The sequence below is a fragment of the Lactuca saligna genome, chromosome 7, assembly GCF_052625555.1.
Source record: "Lactuca saligna cultivar CGN05327 chromosome 7, ASM5262555v1, whole genome shotgun sequence".
In the NCBI taxonomy this organism is placed as follows: domain Eukaryota; kingdom Viridiplantae; phylum Streptophyta; class Magnoliopsida; order Asterales; family Asteraceae; genus Lactuca; species Lactuca saligna.
The window spans coordinates 163,790,305-163,817,430 of NC_136423.1; positions in this window are offsets into that span (position 1 = coordinate 163,790,305).

A 27,126-nucleotide genomic window follows, 5' to 3' on the forward strand; every position below is an offset into this window, starting at 1 on the left:
AGTCCCATATAGATACATACAAAAATTTCACATTCTCCCTCTACGAGACTTTGGTTAAAATTTAAAGGACTAGAACATATAACCTGATAGGTAAAATGAAGTAGTGCCTCACAACCCTGTATTAACTAGTTTACATATAGTGTTATAGTGTTCTTTTGTACTTGAAACTACATGGATCACCTTGTAGTAGTGTACTTCATAATGTAAAATAATTATATTTAAATAAATATTTAGTAGTGTATGCTTGAAATTGTGAAATAGAGTAGTGTTACATAAACTATACCTATTATAGTTTATATAATTGTTTCTGTATAGTGTTCTTGAACTTGTAAAGTAGGACAACGTTTCCCAAACGATACCTGTTATAGTTTAAGTGTATGCTCTGTCTGTGATGAAAACCTTAGAATTTAACATTTTGTATAACACAACAAAATATTTGAGAAAGATACCCTTTTGCTCGATATGTTACAAAAGGATTAGAGTTTATCTAACGAGTTATATGTATATATATATATATATATATATATATATATATATATATATATATATATATATATATATATATATATTTGTATGTATATATAACATGTAGTTAGGAAAAGCAAAGTATAAAACAATTGAAGTAGTTTGAAACAATTTAAAATGGTTTGAATCAGTTGAAACAGCTTGTCATGGCTCAAAATCGTTTGAAATCATTTGAATATTAACACCAGTTTTCCTTGCGTTTTACGTGTATCCCTGTAACATCCAAAAATTTGAGACCAAAAATTATATTTTAAATAAGTTATTATAAAACCAGAAGTAAAAAAACATCCATAATAAAATCCCATGTCAATACCAAATTGTCAATAATCAAAATAATTTATCATAAAACTATATCAGAGTGTAATCCCGAAGATCTCATATGTAGAATACATAGTGTGATGCACTGAGAGAGAGTTGGCTCCTTTAAAACGAAGTATCTGAAACCAAAACTGAAAACCGTAAGCACGAAGCTTAGTGAGTTCCCCCATCATACCACATACCATATAACAAACATACTACCAGGCAATTCTTGAGTGCCCGACCTACCCTACCAGGCAATTCTGGGGTGCCCGACCTACCCATATCAAGAAATTCTAGGGTGCTTGACCTATCCTGTCAGGAAATTTTAGGATGCCTGACCTACCCATGTGAAGCAATTCTAGGGTGCTTGACCTACCCTGCCAGACAATTCCATGTCACACAAACCTACCCATGTCAAGCAATTATGGGGTTCTTGACCTACCCTTCCAGACAATTCTAGGGTGCTTAACCTACCCTTCGGTTTATCTCAACCGGCTACGGGGACTATTTCACCCGTACCACTACCACATAACAACATAACAAAAACATATTGTCAGTCATATCTGGGGTGCCCAACCTATCATGCCAGCCCATACAATAGATACTAGGGTCTATCCATGCCTCCTACCACTATCACATAATATCATAGCATACCATACTATAAAGCATATCTGGGTGCCCGACCTACCCTGTCGGTCCTTACAACTGATATTAGGGTCTATCCACCCCTCCTACTACTATCACATAATGTCAATGTATACTAAGACATAACTCATAACTCATAACAGATAGTGAGATACTAGACAATTATCACACAGACAATTATCTTAACTATAATCAACTACTAGTGGGGTGATATTTGTGCCTTCGGCCTGTTTCTACTGGAAGGTAACTCACCCTTAATGCTGAAACTTTCTGCCCAAACTCCCTAGCTGCTACCCTGGCGGCTTCCCAAACTAACAAGTACCAATACGAAATCCAATTAGCCACTAATTTCTATACCATGAACCATAATACATATCTTGGGGTAAAATGACCAGTTTACCCCTGTCCCAACAACACCATAACTAAGGCCCAAAACTATATAATCCATAGAAACCCATCAATGTCTTAATTTTCCAAATTGGGCCCACACCCTTACAAGGGCCTTTCCCTAAAGCCCATTTACTTCTTTGAATCAATGATTTTTCTGATGGCTTAAAGGTCAAAGCCTATTGGGCCCAATCAAGGCCTAACTATATTGGGCCCAATAAGGCCCAATTCATCATCCAAGCCCATTAGGGAAAACCTAGCAAGGCAAACCCAACTAGAAGTCCATTACTCTAAAATCCTTAGACTATTATGATCCCAAACCAAAAGATAAGTCTAATCCTAAGCAAGCCCACAATCAAAGAGTCCAAAACATGCACAAGGGCTACTCATGTTGTGAGGTCGTGGTTTCAGACCAGAAACTTTGCCAACTACATGCTCACATCGTGAGGCTTTATTCATCAAGTCGTGAGTCCATATCTAAACAAAAATGAGCATTAAGTTCCTAATCGATTAAGCATTTACATGGTATAGTCTAAAGGGTCTTTCTTGACCCCAAGGACCATAAAAATTGAAATTGTTCAGTCGCATATGTCCAACATATGAATTAAACACCAACTTGGTCAAAATGAAGGAAAAAGGGCCAAGAATCAAACTTGGAGTCCAAAACCATGACTAAAGTCCAGATCTAGAACATATAAGACTTACGATGCCATCATAATCCATAAACTTTCTAACTTTATGGATTCCATGCATGCTAACCAACATTACAATCCATAAAATGCATGGAAACTTAGATCTAGCAAGTAAGGAAAGGAAAGGAATGAGTTTGAGGACTTACAATGGTCCAAAAGATCCTCAACTATCTAATGAATCAATCAAGATGTCAACAAATGCAACATCAATGATCTTCTTCTCCTTTATGAGCTTCACAGTACCCAAATACTCTTGAGAAACACCAAGAATGATCAAGGACATCAATGGGGGTTGAGATTAAGGTTTCCAGAGGTATTAGGAGTGAAAGAGGCTGAGGAGAAGCAACCCTAATCATCTTATACCTTTAAATACCAAATAATTATGGTTTTAGTGCATTAGACGCTCCTCAAGTCATGAGCACTTCATGTTCACATCCTGAGACTTAATTCAGCTTGGTCAACAAGTCAACGATCAACCACCCAAACCACTCCAACTTTAAACGACCATAACTTCTTCATTTCAACACCTTTTTTACGTTCTTAATTTCCACGAAAAGGTGGCAAGAAGCTCTACACATCTATCGACTTATCCTCACCTCAAAACTTTCCGAACAAAAATCCAAATTTCATAAAGAGGCCGAACTTCCACTTTACTGATATACCTCTTGGCTCTAAAGCACAATCCTAACTCCCGGATCACCTCAATTACTTCGTCTGTACCTAAATGGGTCTAGATCTCTATTATCGAAAGGTGCTAAGCCTTATGATAACCCTTCTTCAGGACACATTCCTGAATTAGGAAAGAGTTTCGAAACAGGGCGTTACAATCCCCCCCCCCCCAAAACATAGAATAATAGTGAAAACATAGGGTATTAACTCACCTCGAATGCGTGTGCTAGTTCGAAAGTGAAGTGTTTGCGATGGATCCCCGAGTTAGAATACGTGAAAGTCGCCGCATCTTAAAATAATTATACCAAACGTTGTATTTAAATTAATAATATATTAATTTAAATAATAAATTAAATAATGGCTTAAATAATAATTAAAGTGTTAGACAACACTTTAATTATGTAAGAAATACTTACAAATAGCCTTAGGATTTATTTGAAATAATTCTAGGCGTTTTTGGAGTGCTAGGTGGGTTTTCGGTGTGTTCTTTGGTGGAAGCTTGAAGATTTGAAGATATTGATGAATGTTCTTGGTGAAAATAAGAAGATATGGGTAGAAATCTCTCTAAGATATGGGGTTTATGGATGATACAAGAGGGTAAAAAGTGGAGTGTTTACAGTGTGAAATGTGAGAAATGAATTGTGTTCACGGTTAAATACTTATGTATTGAGGGTATTTTCGGAAAAGATAGGCCTAATAGAAAAGTCAATTATGATGGTTTATTTTATAGTTTAAACCTTAGTCTTTTAAATTATGTTAAGTTATACTAACATAAATCAACTTAGGTTTCAAACTATACTTATTAGCTTAAAAACATGCCCTTAAGGCAATAGAGGATACAATGCAAAAAGGATTGCAATGTGGTTTCACTTGTACTAGGTTAGGGTTTAGACTTTGCTGGGTCTAAAATTTTCGGATTATTACATTATCCCCCTGTTAGAGGGAATTTTGTCCCAAAATTCATTCTAGAGTGGTTACATAGGACTAGGGACAGAGGTGGGTACTTCTGTTCCTTTTGATCTTCTCGTCCTCAAGTGAATGAAGATCGTCGCTTGGTATTCCAGCGGATCTTCAATGGTGTGGCTACTGAACTGATCGGGAGAGAGTGTATTGTTTTTTCTTACTTGTCTATGATCATCCGAACAATAGCATGTCCATTCGTCGTCTTAGGCAGCTTTTATCCTAAATTTCATTGTAAGACTCATACCTGGTCCATTTACCCTCACCTCATGTATACAAGTAGTATATAATTAATATTATTAAGATAGTCGGATGGATGACTCTGCCCAGGTTGACAACCAGACAAGGAACATGTAACACCCCGTTCTTTAAATGTTTAATTATGAGTCCCTGAGATTTTAGAGGAAGGGTAATTCTAGTCCTTTTTCGGGAAATGGGTTCCATCCGAGAAAGTTTCGGGCTGGTGTATGTTGTTAGAAGCATTGGGATTCTCGTTACCCTCGTATGAATGTAAAGTTCTTTGGGAGCGGGTTTAGATTAGAGGAGTTGCGGTGTTTTGAAGATGAATATTGTTTATAGTTCTTTGGCTGGGTACGCCCAACGTAAGCTGGACGCACGCCCAGCGTAATAGGGTGAATGATGCGGGTTGGCCGGGTGAGTACGCCCAGTGTACTCTCAGAAACTCCAAACCCTAATTTAGGGTCACCCACTATATAAGGAACATGTTGGTTCACCCCTTAGCCTCCTTATACTCATCCTTAACCTCAGAAAAACCTAAAAGACCCATATTCCTCCATTGTTGGGCGTGTTTGACCTTAGAAAACTCTTTTTGGCAAAATAAAGGCTTGAAGGAGAAAAGAGAAGTTGTCAAAGAAGAAGAAGGACAATTGGAGCTTGTAGATCTGAAGAGATACCATCCTTTGGAGCTTGTTTGAGGTATAAAGCTTCTTGCTTGACATTCATATTGTGTAGATCTATGTATTGTGAAGCTTTGACACCATTCTTGTCCCAAAAGTTCTCACTTTGTTGCATATTTCGAGTTGGTCAAGATTATCTGTCCTTTCAGACCTTTGGAGAGGTCTTGAGTGAGAAAAATGAAGTCCCAAGGGCTGTAGTTGTTCCATTTGTGAGATATATAGGTCTTAATGGATTAAGACCTTGGATTAAGAGCCTATGGACGTCCCAAGTGATAAAGTTTAAGACCTTATGGATTCTAATCATATTTGGCCTAGGGATCTGAAGTTTGGGCTTAAGAGCTTAATCCATTAAGAGGTTAGAAATACTTAATGAATCTCACAGTTACGCCCCGCGTAACCTTCGAGTACTCCCCGCGTAGCGGGCCAGTGTCCCGTTTTCTTTTGGTGATCATTGCAGTACGCCCAACATAACAAGGAGGGTACGCGCAACGTACTCATCCTGTGGACTTTAATTTTTGGGCCTTTTGAGTTTGGGCCATTTGTGGGTTGATGGTGTTTGGGCCAAGTCTGGAAATTATGAATAGAGTATTTTGGGCCCAATTAATGTTATGGACATTAGATCTAGGCCCATTTGGTGAGGTGGGCCCAATTTGGTAAATTGGGTCAATGTTGGACTTTGTGTGAGATTTGGACTTTGGTCTTGGCTCGATAAGTGGATGTATGTTTGACCTAATGCTTATGCTTGTTATGTTGGTTAGTTCGGGATTTGCGGTGAGGTGGTGGTTCGAGAGTCTGCTTCTTCAGTTTAGAGTATCGGCATTCGCGAGGTGAGTTATCCTCACTATATCGACAGGGTCTAAGACACCAAGGCCGGCCCTTTATTGGATTGAGATTCGGATATGGTTGTTATGTTATGTCTTTGATATGTCTGCATCCTGGTAGCTAGGATGGTATATGTTGGAGACCTGGTTAACATCAATTTCTCGATATGTAGAGTCATGCTATGCTAGTGACTGGTTAGGTCGGTATCCTGGTTAGGCTAATGATATGTTATGTGATCTGTTTGATCGGTTTGTGGACTATGAACTGTTATATGATTGTATGTTATGTGCACATGGTTGTTTGGACTGGAGTTGGGTTGAGGCAGGTCCTGCTTTGTGCTGTTGGCCAAGATACCCAAGGCGGACCGGTTGTTCCGAAGGCCCAGCGAGCGGTCCGGATAGGCTGTAGGCCCCACGAGGGCGGACCAGACGTGCCAAGGCTCGGAGAGTAGACCAAGCCGACTAAAGACCCGATGCGGGCGGACCAGTCATACTGTAGACTCAGAGAGTGGACCAGGTGGGTTGAAGGCCCGGTGCGGGCGGACCAACCACACTGCAGACTCGAAGGACATGACTAGACACGGAGGGTGGGCTGAAGGCCGATACGGCAGACCAGTCACACAGTAGACCCGATATGCATGGCTGTTCTATGTTATGTTATGTTACGTATGTTGTTTATGTTATGGGCCGGAACGCAATATGTTATGGGCCGGAAGGCAATATGTTTTGGACCGGAAGGTCGTAGCCTGGAAGGGTGTATATGTGGTTGGTATTTTAGGGGTATCTCACTAAGCTTTTGGGATTACAGTTGTGGTTTAAATGTTTTTCAGGTTCTTCAGGAGACCGTGGCAAGGTGAACGGGTGATGGTACCGCTCCGCGTGTTTATGTTTATGGCATGATTCTGGGAATACTCTGATAATAAATGTATTGAAAACCTTTTTGTAATAACGTTATTAAAATGGATTGTTTTTGAAAATTTTAAATTGTGTTGAAATTTTTGATCGTTTCAAGTTGGTATCAGAGCCTTGGTTTGAGTGAATTGGAGGAACATTCGTGTGAATCCAGTCTCAAATCAAGGAGAGTTTTCAAAAAGAGAATTTCAAATGGTTTTCAAATTAAGTAAAAAGAGGACACTGAGGTACGATCAGCCGGAGCCAGTAAGTAACCCCAAAATACCATACATGATAATTGTTTTCGAGCTTTGATAGAACAACATGCTAGTAGTAGGCTAGGGATCTTCAGGATTTCATGATAATGTTGTCTGTTTTATGATGCCTGCTAGCCTAGGGTTTCCCTCTGTATGAGATCTCCAGTGTTCCTCTAAGAGTGAGGATCGAGTGCTTGCTATGTATATTTATCTCTAGGGTGTTGTGGTAGTACTTCATACAAATATGGGTAGGTGTGGAAGGTACTATTGGCACGTACTACTGAAAGCACAGGACCCATACGCGTATCAGGGAAACCATGACCTCTAGGGATGGGTTGAGAGTTGGTTCCCGGGATAGTGGGAAGTGTCTGAGGTTTTGTGGTTTATTTTCAGTATGGAGTTTTCAAGGCATGCTGGGAGTGGATCCGGGTTAGGATCGGGTGCAGGAGAGAGAGTTCCGGACGGGTCAGTACCACCTGAGGTTATCGGTCAGATGAGTACGCGTGAGTTAGATGCGAGGATTCGTGAGATCTTGCATGATGAGGTTGCTGCATTGTTCCAGGCCGAGCTGCCGGAACTGTTTGGGTCGATCAAGACCGTCATGGTGGAGTATTTTGATGAGCGTTATGCGACTCTCACTGAGACGGCTGCCGCGACGGCTACAACGGCTGTAGTTGCAGCATGGGGAGGAGCTAGTAGAGGTTTTCAGTATCGGGACTTCGATAATACGAAGCCTTCCACCTTTGATGGAGTTCAGGATCCGATCGTTGCTATGAGATGGTTATCAGACATGGAGGGGTGTTTCTTCATGTGTTCATGCCCTGCTGATCAGAGGGTGAGGTGCACTCTGAACCTGTTAAGGCTCGGAGCAAAGGATTGGTGGAGATTAACCACAGGGTCATACGCGGATGCGCAGAGGGCTGCGGTTTCATGGGATCAGTTCAGAGAGATGTTCAGCACTCGTTATGTTCCACAGGTCGAGAAGGAGAGGTTGGCTCAGGAGTTCCTTGAGCTGAAGCAGGATTCGGAATCGGTGACAGAAATCACCAGGATGTTTACTGAGAGGGCGATGTTTTGCCCTGAGTTCGCTTTGGAGCAGGCTCAGATGTCCCGATATCTGAGTATGCTAAAGAGAGACATCAGACAGTTTGTGTCCGCGCATAGGTGCGAGACCTTGTTGGAATTGCAGGAGGCCGCCAGGCGGCGTGAATTAGATATTGAGTTGTAGTTGCGTGAGCTGAGGCAAGCTCCGGTGCAGTCGAAGCCGACAACAATACGATCTAAGATCGTTGATTCTAGGTTTGGAGATCAGGGTAGTCACGTTTGTGGAAAGTGTGGGAGGGGTCACATCGGGGTTTGTCGGTCCGGTGGTGCATGCTGCAAGTGCGGAAAGGAAGGGCACTATGCGAGGGATTGTCGGCAGTCAGTGCCGGTTCGGGATTTGAGAATTTGTTATCATTGTCATGAGGTTGGGCACTTGAGGGTCAACTGCCCACAGCTTGTTGCAGGACCGGTGCAGGCTCCAGCACCGGCCACTTTGAGGATCACAGGTGGAGGTCAGGGTGGAGCGGAGCCCCCAAGGGCTCAGGGCCGTGCTTTTCAACTTTCAGTAGAGGAGGTCAGAGCAGTGCCGGATGTAGCTGCAGGTATGTTCCTTTCTTGATATATTGTTATCTTGTGATTATTGTGGTGTGTTATTCTCTGCTGGTCGTGATGTATGGGTTTTTCATTTTGGTATCCGTTTTCCTTGAGGGTTTGGTATGGTTATGGGTTAGTGTTTCGGGTTTTCGCTGGTTATCATTTGTGAGAGTTATTAGTTGATACGACATTGGTTTGAATGTCGGGTAGCATCTGCAGTCTGAGGAGTGGATAATTGAAGATTGGGTTACTTTCGAGCGGGATGATCAGTATGGGAATGTGTTTTTGCGAAGGTTGCTAGTGCTAGTCGGAATCAGCCCGCGTGTAAGTGTTCGGTTTTGTGCAAGGTTATTTCGGGAGGTCGGTGTTAGCGACCGGTGGTTGATAGTTAGTGCCCTAAGTGGGGGAGAATTGGAAATTTTCCGGATGATCGATAGGCTTGAGAGATTGTTTAGCTGCTTGGAATTTGGCGGTATTTCTTTCAGTTGAGAGCAGGCTGGTATGGGTGAGTAGCAGGAGTGCGGGGCAGGATACAGATCTATGGCATTGATTACGAAGAGCCTAGGATCAGGATGGGATCGAGTATGTATGATGGAGATAGAATTCGGAACCCCTAGAGGGATAGAACAGTATGCATGGGAGGATTTCCCGGAGAGATAACTCGGAGTGATGGATGCTAGTCTAGCGGTCCGGATAGACTGAAGGCCGGTAGGCGTACCAGTCAGGACGAAGGCTCTGGGGACAGTCCAGCTAGACTGAAGGCCCTGGAGGGAGACCCAGATTGGCTGAAGGTTTTGAGAGTGGTCTTGATTGATTGAAGACCTGGTGAGGTGGTCCAGTCATGCTGAAGACTCTGCATGTATTAGCGGATCGGTTCAAGGAAATGGGTTGGGTATGTTGTGATGTGTTGGCATTAGAAGATGTGGCCCCGAGTATTGATTGTGATTAGTGGAGGTGGTGCATGGACCCGAGAGTCCTTGCGATTAGTTTCAGGACATGTATGTCGCATGGTTAGCGGTCATGCTAAGGGAATGTAAACCCACGGAAGTGGAAGTAGCAGCACAGGGTTATGATGGGAGTCGTCTAATTATGGTCATTGAGCAGCAAGATTTCGGCAGTGGTATGGGAGCACATCCAGGTTGGATGGTTGCTGAGGCTCGGCAGGAATGCATGCATGGGATTTCTGAATTCCAAGATAGATTTGTTTATGTGGTGAAAATTCATCCGGAAGGGTGTCTGGAAGTGTCAGCAGTGTATTGTGGTCTCCCTAGCCCGAGGACACTAGAGTCAGTTTGGTGCGGTTATGAGATTGCGGTGGAGAACTCGTGGGAGTTGCTCTAGAGCTGAAGCTTGTGTCATCCTGTCACCAAGAAAGATAAAGTTGGGTGTTGGATTTCGATGGTTGAGTCTTGGTTAGACTGGTTCGGTGAATGCCAGGCGGTGCATTGTAGGGATAGTTTCAGAGTAGAGTTGTCGCAGGCTTCGAGGGCGAAGCCTAATTTAAGTTGGGGAGAATTGTAACACCTCGTTCTTTAAAATGTTTAATTATGAGTCCCTGAGATTTTATAGGAAGGGTAATTTTGGTCCTTTTTCGGGAAATGGGTTCTATCTGAGAAAGTTTCGGGCTGGTGTATGTTGTTAGAAGCATTGGGCTTCTCGTCACCCTCGTATGAATGTAAAGTTATTTGGGAGCGGGTTTAGATTAGAGGAGTTGCGGTGTTTTGAAGATGATTATTGTTTATAGTTCTTTGTGGAGTAAGTGGGGAAAAAGTCCCATGCATGCATGTATTTTGAAGTTTGGCTGGGTACGCCCAGCGTAATAGGGTGAATGATGCGGGTTGGCCGGGTGAGTACGCCCAACATAGTAGAGGTATGCCCAGCGTACTCTCAGAAACTCCAAACCCAAATTTAGGGCCATCCACTATATAAGGAACATGTTGGTTCACCCCTTAGCCTCCTTATACTCATCCTTAACCTCAAAAAACCCTAGAAGACCCGTATTCCTCCATTGTTGGGTGTGTTTGACCTTGGAAAACTCTTTTTGGCAAAATAAAGGCTTGAAGGAGAAAAGAGAAGTTGTCAAAGAAGAAGAAGGACGATTGGAGCTTGCAGATTTGAAGAGATACCATCCTTTGGAGCTTGTTTTAGGTATAAAGCTTCTTGCTTGACATTCATATTGTTTAGATCTATCTATTGTGAAGCTTTGACACCATTCTTATCCCAAAAGTTCTCACCTTGTTGCATATTTCGAGTTGGTCAAGATTATCTATCCTTTCAGACCTTTGGAGAGGTCTTGAGTGAGAAAAATGAGGTCTCAAGGCTGTAGTTGTTCCATGTGTGAGATATATAGGTCTTAATGGATTAAGACCTTGGATTAAGAGCGTATGGACATCCCAAGTGATAAAGTTTAAGACTTTATGGATTCTAATCATATTTGGCCTAGGGATCTGAAGTTTGGGCTTAAGAGCTTAAACCATTAAGAGGTTAGAAAGACTTAATGAATCTCGCAGTTACGCCCCGCGTAGCGGGCCAGTGCCCCATTTTCTTTTGGTGATCATTGTAGTACGCCCAGCGTACCAAGGAGGGTATGCCCATCATACTCCTCCTGTGGACTTTAATTTTTGGGCCTTTTGAGTTTGGGCCATTTGTGGGTTGATGGTGTTTGGGCCAAGTTTGGAAATTATGAATAGACTATTTTGGGCCCAATTAATGTTATGGACATTGGATCTAGGCCCATTTGGTGAGGTGGGCCAAATTTGGTAAATTAGGCCAATGTTGGACTTTGTGTGAGATTTGGACTTTGGTCGTGGCCCGGTAAGCGGAAGTATGTTTGACCTAATGCTTATGCTTGTTATGTTGGTTAGTTCGGGATTTGCGGTGAGGTGGTGGTTCGAGAGTCTGCTTCTTCAGTTCAGAGTATCGGCATTCGCGAGGTGAGTTATCCTCACTATATCGACAGGGTCTAAGGCAAAAAGGTCGGCCCTTTATTGGATTGAGATTCGGATATGGTTGTTATGTTATTGCTTTGATATGTCTGCATCCTGGTAGCTAGGATGGTATATGCTAGAGACCTGGTTAAAGTCGATTTCCCGATATGTAGAGTGATGCTATGCTAGTGGCCGGTTAGGTCGGTATCCTGGTTAGGGTAATGATATGTTATATGATCTGTTTGATCGGTTTGTGCACTATGAACTGTTATATGATTGTATGTTATGTGCACATGGTTGTTTGGACTGGAGTTGGGTTGAGGCGGGTCCTGCTTTGTGCTGTAAGCCAAGATACCCAGGGCGGACCGGTTGTTCCGAAGGCCCAGCGAGCGGTCCGGATAGGCTGTAGGCCCCACGAGGGTGGACCAGACGTGCCGAGGCTCGGAGAGTGGACCAGGCCGACTGAAGGCCCGATGCGGGCGGACCAGTCATAATGTAGACTCAGAGAATGGACGAGGTGGGTTGAAGGCCCAGTGCGGGTGAACCAACCACACTGCAGACTCGAAGGACTAGACTAGACACGGAGGGTGGGCTGAAGGCCGATACAGCGGACCAGTCACACAGTAGACCTGATATGCATGACTGTTCTATGTTATGTTATGTTATGTATGCTGTTTATGTTATGGGCCGGAAGGCAATATGTTATGGGCCGGAAGGCAATATGTTTTGGACCGGAAGGTCGTAGCCTGGAAGGGCGTATATGTGGTTGGTATTTTTGGGGTATCTCACTAAGCTTTCGGGCTTACAGTTGTGGTTTAAATGTTTTTCAGGTTTTTCAGGTTCTCGTGTTTATGTTTATGGCATGATTCTAGGAATACTCTGATAATAAATGTATTGAAAACCTTTTTCTAATAACGTTATTAAAATGGATTGTTTTTGAAAAGTTTAAAGTGTGTTGAAATTTTTGGTCGTTACAGAACAAGAGATAGTGTGGAAACACACATCCTAAGTCCGTAAAATCTTAATTATATACCACCCTCGCGTATACACTTTGTAATGATAGGTTAACCATATGTGTGCCTAGCCTCTGTGCTTGAGCTTGACTTGATGTCTGCGTTGTATCCCCGAAAGGTCTGATGGGAAAACTTCGAGAAGGTTTCAGAAGATATGGTACTCCTGGCATGAGTACTTCGGAGGTTTGAAAGGAGAGACAATTTTGAGGTCTGTGTCGATTTTGTCGCTATGAGTGATGAGGGTTTCGTTAGTCGGTCGGTTAAGGTGAAGGGTCATTTCGGTAGTACACGTGATTGGTATAGTAAGGACCAAGTCAATCCATGTCAGATGACGTCGTGAGAACTCCTTATTGAAACATGTGTTAAGTAGATTCTGAAGGAGTGTTTGTTACAGCGATGGTGTATCTGTGTGTATGTTTCTCGTGCTTTCAGGTTTATCCTTGTTATTACGACTATGAACATTTTGTACTGCATTAAGCGAGTACTAGTAGTAAGAGTGTTCCGGTAGATAGTGATGATACTTCATATTAAGATCCTTACCCGGTCCGTCTATAACCGCTTAGTGTATACAAATCGTATTTAGTTAAGATTGAGAAGAAAATCGACTGAGTGACTCCGCCCAAAATCCACAATCAAACAAGAAATACGAAATAAGATGGGATCACTCGCTCTACGCATGCAGAATACTAAATATGTATGACTCTAATGTTTACCCTAGGCCATCATAGCACACCAGTAAGGACATTTAGTTTTTATATGAATCTTGTGATTTGTTCGGATGAGAGAGTAACTTAATTTCTTTTAATTGGTACCAGTATTAGTAAAAATTTAAATTGTAAATGTTACTGTTTGGATACGTACCAAAAATTCTAGTAGGGTTCATCATTGCATTCTTCAGGTGTTGTTGTTACACTCCTCCCACTCCCCCATCATTCCTTTCGGTTGGACAATCTCTCTTGAAATATCTCGTTTCGCCACACCCGCCTCAGTGGTTGAAGCAATGTGTTGGGCCGGAGTCTTATAGAAACGGTCGGTGTGTTCATTCCTATTGCAATGCATCTCTTAGCAGTCTCCCTTGTGAAGGAAGTTACACTAGGCATATCGACTGGCTGGTGCTGGAGTGACAGATGTTGTGGCTAGATGAGCTGCCATAGGTTGTTGTCTCTTGCTAGGACCTTGATTCGAACTGCTCCCTTTCTTGTTCCAGAATTTTTGCTTCGTTCTCTTAGGTTTGTGGTTTGGGGTGTCCTTGTTGACAGACACTTGATGGTGCCCTTGGTTGTTACCATGTTTAGAATTGCTGATACTATCTCCACTTTTGTTGGAGTTGTTAGAATTGAGTTGCTCCATGAAGGCTTTAACGGTGGTTGTGACCGCGGCTTGAAAAGTGGCGACGTCTATATGTAGAATCAGTGTTTCGCCAGTTGGTAGGTTACTTCCAAGTGAAAGCATGATTCTATTGCATCGAGAAATGAGCTCATGAGTAATGATGGTCGCTGCTAGTTGTATTCTATCTATTTTCATACACATATATAAATTCCACATTTTTATGTACTATTCACAATGTTTTTGTCAACATTGATGAGATGTGTTTACGGTAGTGTGTAGAAGTATGTATTGTATGAGTGTTAAGTTCACCCATCCTGGTATTACTTTCTATTATATGGTTTTTAAAGATGAAACACCGGTAAGTCTTTAGTTAGTGACTATAAGTCGATTGTTATTTAAACTAAGTTATCTTAGTTCTGAGTGTATGTATAATAGACTTATGAAATTTTAATAGTGACCACCTTTTAAGTGAAATTCTGTGACCTGGTTTACTATTACTAGTTGTTACTAAAGAGGCAATAAGCCTAACACATAGTGTGAGTAGCGTAATCACTAACTCACTAGGTTGTATTAGTTGATTAATTATTAGTGTGACGCAAGGTGCTCTGCCACCTCACATGCCTTGTGATTGGTTTTCTCTGCCCTTTGTCTTTGCTATGTTTGATGTAGTCTCATCTGTAAAGTTTTTTTTATCTCAGGGCATTCCTATAGAGTTCTTGTTCTCCATAGGTATGTTGAGTCTTTGCTATGTCCAAGTGAGCTTCGCATGTCTGCTTTTGGTAGGGTAAGGGTCCTCAATGATTTCTCCAGTTCCTTAATCCTCGTATGATCCCTTCTCGAAATCCTCCTTAGGAATACCTTCTTGTTCTTCCTTGACTCCTCTGTTGACTATTATAGTGGAGTAGCAATATCTATCTAGGTTGTTCGTGCAAGAATGGGAACATCTAAAGAATCTATGAGATTAAGTAAAAACCTTTATATAATTTTTTTTTAATGTTCCGATCCTTACTGGGTCCTCCTATAATCATGGAGTGTATGCAAGTTGTATATAACCAAGATCAAGTAGACCTTCGAATAGTGATCCTACTCTAAAACCACAACCAAACATGGAAATGGAAATAGAGCGAATATCACAAATTCTAAGTCTATAAAATCTCAATTATATATAACCCTGGAAACATAAACTCTGCAGTTATAGACTTGCCAGTAAGGGTCTTTTTGTTTTCACATAAGTTAGTTATAGTGCCTAAAACACTCCTATAGTATTTTAATTGTATGTTTGATTCTCAAGTTTCTTGGTGTATGAACTTCGTAAGTTTTTAGACTTTTTGTTATTTATAGTATCATAAAATATTCCTATATTATTTTAAACTTTATGTTTGCTTCTAGTATTCCTTTGTATATATAGTTGGTAGGTTTTAGACTTGTTGCAACACCACTATCACTCCTGAACACATATTGGTCGTATCTCAATTAAATGAAGTGGATCATGCTATATTCACCCCAAATATGATTACGTAACTGTATAGGTTTGACTGTAGTGTTCAACATCTAAATACTTATGTTTTGTTCTTTTTGTGATACTTGTTCTAGTATGTAAGCTTGTATGTATAATTTTTATAAAAATATTGTTATATTTTAAAACTATAACTCTTGGTCAGAATGTTTTTATCCTATTGTAGTTATAGTTGTATATCTTTTATGGGATAATATAATAAGTTCACTATAAACAATGCTCTGATACCAATTTGTCATACCCCCAAATTGGAATGGCGGAAACGTTCGGGAGCGGAGGATGTCATGTACAATATCATAACAATTGAATAAAAATAATCAAAGTAATAGCAACCATTGTATTGAGAATATAGTGTTTACATTGTATTCAAGTCACATTTGATTGACTCGAAAAGTAAATAGCAAAATAAAGACTTAAAGCTACTATGCTCCGTCTTCTCGAAACCTGTACGAATACCTGTCTACTATGTCCTAAGAATACTAGTGGTTTTGAAAGTGTCAACATTAAACTTGGTGAGTTCATAAGCATTTTTTTTAGAAAGTATGTTCTTTGTTCCTTGAAAACCTTAGTGTGTTCCTCCATAAAATCCTATATTTTCTGTTGTAATGAAATGTAAGAAATGTGACCCAAAATAGTTCCTTCTACGAGTGCCTAGTGTATACAAATTATATACAATCCGGATCAAACATGTGAGAACCCGGATTTTTCGTATGTATAATTTCTACAGTCTAACACTTCATTGAAAGTCAAATTCATTTTTGCTACCATTTAGCACAATTTAAGGCCTGTTTGAGTATTTTGATGCCTAGTACACTTAAGGAACAAGTGTTAGAAAGCAACTACTAAAGCACCAACACCAAATTTATGCCATAAACTCCATGAGATGGAGTTTATGGCCGTAAACATGGAGTTTAGGGTCGTAAACTCACTTAGACCGTGAACTCTCACCTATAAAGGTGAGTCTTGATCATTTATAGCTCTTTTCATACTCTCAACCACAAGAACACCAAGTTTTCTCTCAACTATCATCATACAATTCGTCAAAATCATCAAAAATGTAAGTCTTCCTTCCTAGATTCATTCACACAACACTTAATTTAGTGTTTATACACCTTTTCATCCATGGATTCTTGGTTTTTCTTAGATCTTCAAGTGTTCTCCAAGAACACACACTAGTGTTCTTAGGTCCTAAACACTCCTACAAGCTTCCTATCAGTAAGTATACTCTCCTTAACTAGTTATTAGCTTAGTATGCTTGAAACTCCATGTATTGAACCCCAAAAACCTCGAAGAACAAGTGTTTTCGGTTAGGGATCTCCCAAAACCGTAAACACCCAAAAAGGTGTGTTTTCATGCCCTATCACCCCCTAATACTTAGTCAAGAGGCCTGAAACTTTGCATGCATGATCTAGAACCACCAAAACACGAAATGGTTGGAGTAACCATGAGTTTACGGCCGTAAACTCATGGGTTTATGACCATAAACCCTCAAAGGTGGTCCAAGGACCGTAAACTCCATAAAGTGTACCATTTCGAGCCCTAACCACTTCCTAAGCCTTTGATTCAACCCTAGGACACTTATTTGTGTGACATGAGACCTTGAAGCACTCAAACACACCATTCCCATGAGTTTACGGCCATAAACTCTTGGGGGAAATGGTCCCTCAACCGTAAACACCCCTTAGGGCAACCATTTGAGGAGTAAACTCCATAGTGAGACCATACGCTCCTTAGATGCAACCCGCATCACTCCTAGCACTTGAAACAAAGTGATTTCATGCATTAGACTGTCTTTATTTACTAAATTTGTTATTGATTAACTATTGGATACAATTATGTATCACTACATGTTACATAGGATCCGGGTGTGTGTTCAACCCCAAAAACCTCGAAGAACAAGTTATTAGCTTAGTATGCTTGAAACTCCATGTATTGAACCCCAAAAACCTCGAAGAACAAGTGTTTTCGGTTAGGGATCTCCCAAAACCGTAAACACCCAAAAAGGTGTGTTTTCATGCCCTATCACCCCCTAATACTTAGTCAAGAGGCCTGAAACTTTGCATGCATGATCTAGAACCACCAAAACACGAAATGGTTGGAGTAACCATGAGTTTACGGCCGTAAACTCATGGGTTTACGACCATAAACCCTCAAAGGTGGTCCAAGGACCGTAAACTCCATAAAGTGTACCATTTCGAGCCCTAACCACTTCCTAAGCCTTTGATTCAACCCTAGGACACTTATTTGTGTGACATGAGACCTTGAAGCACTCAAACACACCATTCCCATGAGTTTACGGCCATAAACTCTTGGGGGAAATGGTCCCTCAACCGTAAACACCCCTTAGGGCAACCATTTGAGGAGTAAACTCCATAGTGAGACCATACGCTCCTTAGATGCAACCCGCATCACTCCTAGCACTTGAAACAAAGTGAGTTCATGCATTAGACTGTCTTTATTTACTAAATTTGTTATTGATTAACTATTGGATACAATTATGTATCACTACATGTTACATAGGATCCGGGTGTGTGTTCAAGTCCACACTTGACACCTAGCATCCTACTTGGCACTTCCATCAAATCCGCTCACTACAGGTGAGTTCATACCCCTAAATTGACATTTCTAAATAATTTTAAATGCTTTTATGGGGGGAATACAAGTTGAACTAAACAAGTTATAGTATTAATTTTATGTGATTTATAACTTGTTACCAGAAGGATTTTCTATACTTTCAAACTACCTTGCCAACAAAATTGTTTTAAATGTTTATCAAACTCATTTTCATTTATAATTGTTCTAAAAACTATTTTCAATGCTTTTAAACTTAATTTCGTTTGCAAATCATATCTACACCAATATATTTATATAAATAAGGATTGAAGGACTTAGAACTGATAGCTCACCTTATTTCATGTTCTTGTTTGATTATGGACTTAGGGTATCTTGTTATCTATCCAACTGTCGTTGAATTCTTAGTTATATATCATATATATTTGTGTTGGATTTAAAAGTCTTCACTTCAGTTCGACACCTTTGTGTATCAAAGGCATTCAACTAACATCTCCATTTAACTATACTAGGTATTGTTAAGGATTACCACTCATTACTATTGCTACTATGACACTTACTATAGTTGGTACAGTTACGAGTCTATACATGCTAAATACTATACGAAGAGAACACTATATACTATACGAAGAGAACACTATATACTATACAAGAGAACAATCAATCCATTATACAAATAATTACATTATACTCTAATACTAGAGAATATACTAAAATAGAATGTGATACACTACTTCTCGATACGACACTTCACTATGCAATCACCATGCAACCAGAGCCTCCTGGAGGGAGAGCGGAAACTATGTTTATAGATCTATAAGGGACAAAAACTCCCACATCCCGACTGCTAGCTACAGTCCAAGCCGACTAGGCCCAGGGGTGACAAAACATCACTACACTACGTGTGGCCTGGAGGCTCAAATGTTATTTTATGGTCACTCAGCATGGTTACATACGAGTTCACATTCATACCTAAATTAACACGTTGAGAATTAAAGGCAAACCACTATTTTCCCATTTATTTTATGTGAACGAAATTTAAAGCTATATTTTCACACTGATAGTTTCACTGGGAAAAACTTTTATACTTTCAAAGAATCAAACTTACAAACAACCAAGTCTTGGTAGAAGACTACTTGTGCAAGAAATATAGGATTTTCTAGGGAGCACACTATTTTCAAAACTTGATAACAATTATTATATTACTTGGTTTTAAACACTTTTATACAAGCAATGACACTAAATACTTATGAACCCACCAGCTTAAGGTGATACTCGTTTTCAAAATAACTTGTATTCTTAGGTCATCAGTAGATAGGTACAGATGCAACTTTTGAGAAGATGGAGTACATACAAGACTCATCTTTTATTTTGATTATACTTTTGGTGTCCATCAAACTGTACAGAACATGCTTGTATTACAATTATTATATTAATGCAATGGATGTTGTTGCTTGTCTTTACTATTATGCATTGTTATGATACTGTACATGACGTCCTCCACCCTAGAACGTATTCCACCGTTCTCGGTTTTGGGGTGTGATAGAACAAACTATCGATTGTGTGGTTCTGCCCTAAGCCCATAACCAAACAAGGAACATGAAATGAGGCGGAGCCACACATTACACTACCTGTTGGATCTCCCTTGTATATAACCCTAATGTATTTACTAGGTACTTACAGAGCTAAATGAAATGGTCCTTTTTGAAATCAAAGTATGTCCTTCCAGAAAATCAAATATTTTCTTAGTATAATTTAGATGTAGTCTTAGACCTTTAGATCAAAACTTATGCATGTTAATGTATGCTAAGCTTGTATACTTGTACTTTTATTACTCGAAAAAACCATATTAATATGTGTTTTTCCCTAGAACTGTGAGTTATGTACTAGAAAATAGTGTATTGTACTTGTATATAGTGACCTGACCCAAACCTGGTTACCCCTATGATTACTTAGGGTATATGTCACACCCCAAAACCATGAACGGCTAAAACGTTCTGGGGCAGAGGACATCATGTAAAGTATCATAACAATGCAAAGTAGTACACAAGCAACAACATCATCCATTGCATTAATAGAAAAGTTTCAATACATGTGTGTTCTGTGGTTTATAAGACACCAAAATATGAATCAAAATAAAAGACGAGTATTGTATATGCTCCATCTTCTCAAAAGCTGGCATCGGTACCGGTCTACTAATGACCTGAGAATACAAGTTAGTTTGAAAGCGTAGATCAGCATTTAAGCTGGTGAATTCATAAGTATTTTAGTGTCTTTGATTTGTAAAAATGTAAAGAAAAGACTTGTAAATGTTTGATGAAAAAGTTCGTATAAGTATGAAGACCCTAGAAAATCCCATATTTGCTACTAGTACTAAATGTAGTCTTCTACCAAGACCCGACAGTGTTGGAGGTTTGCTTCTCCGTATGAATGAAGGTTTTTCCTCATGTACAACTATTATTATCAAAATATAGTCTACCTCATCGTTTATGTGAATGTGTCACAAAATAAAGATAATAGGGAAAACTATACAATCATTGAAATTGTTTATGTGAATGTGTCACAAAATAAAGATAATAAGAAATCGTTTATGTAAATGTGTCACAAAATAAAGATAATAAGAAACCGTATTCATTTTTCTAGGATAAACACGACATAGTAACTCGCCGAACAATACAACCGTAGATATCCGTCGATGTGCATTTTCTCACTGTAGCTAACAGCCGGGTGTAGAATGGTAAGTCCCGTAATGTATATAATAGTATATATTCATATAGTATGTGATAGTATCTCTTCATATAGTATGTATAGTATCTCTTCATATAGTATGTAATAGTATCTCTTCATATAGTATGTAATAGTATCCCTTCATATAGTATGTAATAGTATCTCTTCATATAGTATGTAATATATTTGTATAGACTCATGAATGAACTGAATCTTGTGTGATTCCTTGTACTAGGAATAGTAAGAAGTATCTCCTAACTATACCTATTATAGTTACTAGTAATGTATGTGTATAACCGAAAGTATGCCTTTGCAAGCCAAAGGTACTGAATTGACTGATAGAACTTTTTGTTGGGTTTTGAGCATTCTAACACTTCCTAAGTGTACATGCAACCCTAATAAATATTGGATCTATGTTTGTCTAAGGTACATGCAAAATATTGTTTTCCAAGGTTTATAACCTATCTAGCATGGCATGGAGTACTTTTAAACATAAAAGAACTAGATGAATTACATACCTTTTATTGATTGTTGATTCCTTGGAGTTTGAGAGCCAAGCACCAATAATGTGAATGCCTCAAGTGGAAATCACAATTCACCACAAACTTGGAAAATATATGAGAGAGTATACTTACTCTTAGAATTCGGCCACCACTATTACACATACACTAGGGTGGTTTTTCATGCAACATAAGCTTGTTTATATAGTGTGCATGGTTAGAGTGAAACCCTAATAACCCATGTCTTTTCCTCTTCCAAGGATCCATGGGTTAAAGCTCCATGGATCATCCATGGACTTCCATATAAGCTTAGCCCATTAACAAATGAGTATTAGCCCACACCATATAAATGTAATAGCTCATAATTTAATTAGTCTTCCTTTTAATCACTAAATTAATTCATAATTAAAACTAATTAAATATCATGACTTTATATTAGTATATTATAACTTATAATATATTAATAAATCGTAGTATACAATTCTCATAAAATTATCCATAAATAGTTTGGGTGAACTGCAACCCAAATAGACCATGCCGGGTCAGGTCAAGTATATACCAAATAAGTTATGGACTTAGACACCTTATCCAACAGACTCCCAGTTGGACAAGTCTAATAACTATATTTGCCTATATTACTTCAGGAACCAACCAAAAATTGTAGCTCTTGAAAACTCTGTTGAACTATGAAGCGCCATTTTAGACAAGTGATCATATAGTCCTCTGTTCTCATGATATCAGCCGGACAAATACATGGAACAATGTCTTACTTATTGTCTGGCAATTGTTTCTCGATTTTCGATTTGTTTGACAAAGAACATAACTGAACACATCAATTTAGTTCTGACCGGGCCCGGTACATGGGTTAACACAAAATCATTGAGGGGCCCAGATATCGCTTCTATTTCTACAAGGAACAGATAAACTTCGACTCATATGCTTGTTCTAATACTTGTTGAATTGTACACAAAGGCACGTTTTATGACATCAAGTTACTGATGTGTTTACGTGCAATCAATACACAACCAACTCATAGGTAACAACTCATATCTCTAGGTTTGAAGACTTATATGATATTATCGTCTCATAATCACTCGAGATAAATTCCATGAAGTGATACAAGTGAGCGTTGGTTTATTCCAATGCTCATAACTTATGAGCACTCATGAACGTTGTATCAACCATTGCTATGTTTAAACACCTTTAGCCATCTACAAACCCAATTCATGACAATCTTGATTCATACCTACTTCCGACGTATGACCGATTGTGGAGGTTTGAATAAATTAATTATTCTGGAAATCAAAACATGCAAAACTGAAACAATAGTAAATAATTGACAATAATAGCAACACTTTACTTATAAATAAATCAAAATTTTATTCATCATGAAACGTCGATTACATTTTACAAGTTTCAGAAAAGGCTATCTAATCTGTAAAACTAATATCGTCTCTCAGCTCGATCCGCCTCGCATGCTGCAAATGCATAACCCTCGTCAGTCCCTTCGTAAGGGGATCTGCAGGGTTCTCATCTGAAGATACCCTCTTTTCCACAAGGAGTCCTTCTTCTATCTTGTGTCTTATGAAGTGATATTTTCTGTCAATGTGTCAGTATCTGCCATGATCTCTCGGTTCCTTGGCTAAGGCAACCGCACTATTGCTATCACATAAAATCTCGATAGGCTCCTTAATAGCTGGTACAACTCCAAGGTCTCCGATGAAGTTCTTTTGCCATATCGCCTCCTTCGCCGCTTCACTTGCTGCTATATACTCTGATTCACAAGTCGAATCAGCTACTGTCTTCTGCATGGAACTCTTCCAAGAGATTGCCCCTCCATTTAAGGTGAAGACCCAGCCCGACTGAGAGCAGAAGTTATCCCTATCAGTCTGAAAACTAGCATCACTATACCCTAATACTCTCAAGTCATCACTCCCACCAAGGGTAAGGATCCAATCCTTTGTTTTCGCAGGAACTTGAGAATGTTCTTTACCGCGGTCCAATGAGCCTTGCCAGAGTTCCCCTAATATCTACTGACCATGCTCAAAGCAAAGGCCACATCAAGGCGAGCACAAGTCATAACATACATGATCGAGCCTACAGCGGAAGCATACGGAAATCGACTAATTCTGCTATCTCAGCCTCTGTACTCGGACTCTGAGTCTTACTGAGTTTGGCATTGCATTGAATGGGTAAATCTCCTTTCTTGGAATTTTGCATATTGAACCTATTCAACACCTTATCCAATTAGGTACTCTGACTAAGTCCAATTAGTATTTTACTCCTTTCTCTTAATATCCTTATCCCTAGGATATAGGAAGCTTCCCCTAGGTCCTTCATAGGAAAGCACTTCCCAAGCCAGGACTTAACCTCCTGCAAGGTTGGGATGTCATTTCCTATAAGTAGTATGTCATCTACATACAGTACCAAGAAGCAAACTATACTCCCACAAGCTCTGACATACACGGAAGACTCATCTTCACTTCTCGAGAAGCCAAACTCTTTGACCTTCTCATCGAAACAAATATTCCAGCTACGAGATGCTTGTTTTAATCCATAAATGGATTTCTCAAGCTTGCATACTCTATTAGGGTATTCTGCACTGACAAAACCCTCTGGCTGATTCATGTACACATCCTCAGCCAACTTTCCATTAAGAAAAGCGGTTTTGACATCTATTTTGCCATATTTCATAATCATGAAATGCAACAATGTCCAACATAACCCTAATAGACTTAATCTTTGCTACCGGTGAGAAGGTTTCATCATAATCAATACCCTGAGTCTGAGTAAAACCCTTTGCAACCATTCGAGCCTTATAAGTTTGCACTTTTCCTTCCATGTCGGTCTTCTTGAAGATCCATTTGCACCCGACTGTTTTACGGCCCGGTACATTGTCCACCAAGTTCCAAACTTGATTGCCATACATGGACTGTATCTCGTTGTCCATAACCTCCTTCCATTTAGCAGACTCCGGGCCTGCAATGGCTTCCTTAACACTGCTAGGTTCATCCAAAATTACCAGTGTACTATCGCTGATAAATGTATCACCTTCCGTAGTAATATAAAAACCATAATAAAACACAGGTGTGTTCCTAACCCGTGTGGAACGCCTCAGAGGTATAGACTCGTCAGCTGGCTCAATAGGAGTTTCCTCCTTAGGTTGATTGCTAGTGTCTGAGGTTCCTTCACCAATTGATTCTTGAATTTCTTCAAGGTTAATTTGTCTCCCACTGTCTCCTTTGTTTATAAACTCTCTCTCACGAAAGACACATCTTCTTGCTACAAAGACCACATTCTCACTAGGTCTGTAAAAGAGGTAACCGAAGGATTTCTATGGGTAGTCGATGAAAATACACCTTTCACTTCGGGGTTCAAGCTTACCATGAGTTTCTCGCCTCACGAAAGCCTCGCAACCCCAAATCTTGATGTGATCCAAATTAGGAACCTTCCCAGTCCACATCTCATGAGGTGTTTTGGTAACCTTCTTTGTAGGGACTAGATGAAGGAAATGGGCGGCAGTCTCTAAAGCATACCCCTAAAAAGAGATTGGTAGTGAAGCTCGACTCATCATAGAGCGAACCATGTCTAACAAGGTTCGATTACGGCTCTTAGCTACACCATTTAGCTGTGGTGTCCTGGGAGGGGTCAATTATGAGGCAATCCTACACTCCTTAAGATAGTCAAGGAACTCGGTACTAAGATACTCACCACCTCGATCAGATCGGAGCATCTAAATGTTCCTACCCAATTGATTTTCTACTTCCTGTTTAATTTCCTTAAAACTTTCAAAGGTTTCTGACTTATGTTTGATTAAGTAGACATAACCATATCTACAAAAATCATCAATAAAAGTCACATAATACCGATTAGCATCCCTTATGGCGGTTTTAAATGGTCCACATACATCAGTAGGTATTAGGTCCAACAAACCCTCACCGCGTTCACAAGTACCAGTGAAGGGTGATTTTTTTATCTTTCCAAGTAGACAAGATTCACAACTATCATCTGATTTAAGGTCAAATGATTCCAAGACTCCATCCTTTTGGAGTTCGCCTATGCGTTTCTTGTTTACATGTCCAAGACGACAATGCCACAATGATGTTTTATCTAGGCTAGTAGAAGAATCAATATACAACACATTATTTCCTAAGTTGTCTACAATCGACACAGTTTCATACACACCATGACAAGGTAATGCTTTAAAATAAAACACATTATTAAAGAAAGCATCAATACCACCCCATTCATTAGCAAACGAAAATGTAAAACCTTGTTTGTACAAACCATGAAAGAAAATAATATTCCTCGCCATTTCAGATGAGTACACACATTTATTCAAATCCAATTTTAACCCATTATTCAGCAACAAAGTATAAACTCCAATCTTGGAAATAGGTGAAGCCTTCATATTCCCCATGATCAAGTTTATCTTCCCGTGCTCCACATCCTCACTTATTCTTAGGCCATGTAAATCAGAACATATGTGAATACCACATCGTGTATCAAGCACCCAAGAGTTAGAAAATAGTGAGTTATTAGACAATATTGTGTAAATACCTGAATGGGTGGGTTTCACTTTCCCATCCTTCAAATCCTGCAAGTTTTTAGGTCAGTTTTGCTTCCAGTGCCCCTTGTCCTGGCAATAGTAGCAATCAGCATCCTCGGGAATGGTAGAAGGAGTGACAGAACCGCTCTTGGTCCATGATGAGGAGCCTTCAAGAGACTTTCCCTCGGTACCCTTCGAAGGGGACTTCCTCTTTTTCACTTTGCCTTGCCCGATAGCCAAAGCAAGGGCAGATGTTGGAGTAGGAGTAGTAGAGGTAACAACCGACTTTCCCTTAAGACCGGTTTCAGCGGTCTTCAAAAGTCCTTGAAGCTTGCTAAGAGTAACTTCCTCCTTGTTCATATGATATGTCATACGAAATTCGTCATAGCAAGAAAGTGAGGAGTGCAAAATGATGTCAATTGCCAACTCCTCAGGGATGTTCACGTTTAGCTTGAGCAGACAGTCCACATACCTTTGCATGTTTTGCATGTGGCCCGTGACGGATTCTCCGTCCTTCATGCGGGTTGTTATCATGGAGGAGATTATTTCATACCGCTCCTGACGAGCGCTCTGATGGTACCTTTCCATCGGGTCTTGGTGCATCTTAAAAGGGTAGAATTCTTCATAGGACTTTTGGAGTTGGGTTGTCATCATGGCCATCACGATGCATGCCACCTTATTAGCATCTCTCTCATGTGTCCTGAATTCAGCGATCTCCTCAGGAGTAGCAGTGGACTCATCAAGCTCCTTTAACTCCTTATCGAGGACGTATTACTTATCCTCATAACGAGTAACCATCCTGATGCTCCTAATCCAGTCCATGAAGTTGGAACCATCAAAGATGACTCTCCCACAAAGATTCATGAGAGAGAAAGAGCCAGTTGGGTTAGAGCCCGAAGCATTACTGTTAGAAGAAAGCAAGTTTAGATTAGATATATAGAGTCCTTAATAAGACACCCAAATGTAATATTAAGGCTAGGATCCAATCACAATATATTATTCTTAGAAGAGGGATGCCGGAATCTAAGTAGTAACATATTTGAAAGGTAGGTGAATGACGATTCACCGATTTCCACCATGAAAAACGAAATGAATTATTACGTTTTAATTGGATTTGAAATTCCTAGATTCTTTTACGATTCATTGAACTTTTCAATGGCATGTTTCAATCTTGATTGTGCCCATCAAGTTTTGTGACTGGGATGTCGAGGATCACAAAACAAGTTGTGAATAACCATGCTAATTCACTTGGTACCCTTAATATTATCACCTTATCAATGTGCCGGTTAACC